This window comes from Habropoda laboriosa, unplaced genomic scaffold (assembly GCF_001263275.1).
Source record: "Habropoda laboriosa isolate 0110345459 unplaced genomic scaffold, ASM126327v1 scaffold62, whole genome shotgun sequence".
In the NCBI taxonomy this organism is placed as follows: domain Eukaryota; kingdom Metazoa; phylum Arthropoda; class Insecta; order Hymenoptera; family Apidae; genus Habropoda; species Habropoda laboriosa.
This window is the reverse complement of record NW_017100177.1, coordinates 1,100,355-1,101,465: the sequence shown is the minus strand read 5'-3', so window position 1 is coordinate 1,101,465 and position 1,111 is coordinate 1,100,355. Positions and strand designations below refer to the sequence as shown.

The 1,111-nt window shown below is 38.3% G+C and overlaps 1 protein-coding gene across 1 annotated transcript in view; it reads left to right on the top strand.

The window, feature by feature from the left end:
• The window catches only part of LOC108578821 (EF-hand domain-containing protein D2 homolog), a 23,594-nt gene that overhangs the window by 20,076 nt on the left and 2,407 nt on the right, over nt 1-1,111 (top strand). The gene's annotated exons all lie outside the window — the stretch shown is intronic.

The window sequence follows — 1,111 nt, the reverse complement described above, 5'->3', positions numbered from 1 at the left end:
GTGGAGAATTCGGTTTATTTTTGCTCGTTGGTGAAGTATAGAAGTTTAATGCGCAGCCGCACGTGCCATACAGCTTCCATTAAAAATAGTCCCGCTCCATGGGGCGGTGCTCCGATCGCCGGTGTTTGTTCTCCATGTGTGGCCCTTGGCACATTTTGTGGGGGTCAGAATCGTTCTATTTCGGTGAAGTGCGCCATAAACACGTTTTAGGGTATTTTTGAAGCACTTGTTGAAATAAAAACGCCAGATATGAACACCGCCTTGTTCCACACACGTTCCAACGTCGTCACAATGGACTTTCGTGGACTGCTCTAATAAATTATGTATTTTTTTTTTCACTTTCGTAAGATCATTTAGGGTACATCGAGGAGTGACGGACCCTATTTTTGAGGTGGGCCACTCACATAAATTTTTAAATACTCGTTAGGAAAACAGACACATGGTTTTATTAAGCTTCACTGCATAGTACCGAATTTGAAGTATTTTTAATGCGTTTTTTTTTTTACATTTTTTGTGTTTTGGTTCAGCTAACCCACAGTTTAATGTGTAGTAGTTAGACCATTGTTACAATTTTTCAAATATTTATTTTTGAAAAAAGTTAATGCGTTTTTTAAAGTTTTTCGTGCATTTTGGTTCAGCTAAGCCACAGTGCATGGAGTAATGGTACCATTGTCATAATTTTTTATATGTTTACTTTTGAAAAACGTATTAACTTGAACATTATTACTATAAGTTTATTGAATACTCTACATCATAAGCAAAACCCTCTGCTTTCTATTCACTTAATTCTACAAAAAATTCTACCTTTAAAAAATGTGGTCCATCTCTGATTTACCCTATATAGTATTGCGTGTATGCGTTTCTTGTTTTGATTTTCTGCTACTCCCGTGAAATGTGCGCAGTCGAGTCCTTCACCTGGCTTCTCCTCTCGTTCTCGCGTCTTCAAATTTTTACGAAAGAAGTTGTGCACTCTATGCTTCCTGTCTGAATTTTGCAACGACGACCGGTCGTTGAAAAAATCGGAGCGTGCGAAGTGTGTGCACGGCGCATAGAGAAAACTTTCGCTAGGGAAGCAAAGTCAACGCGTGTGTGTGTATATATATATATATAT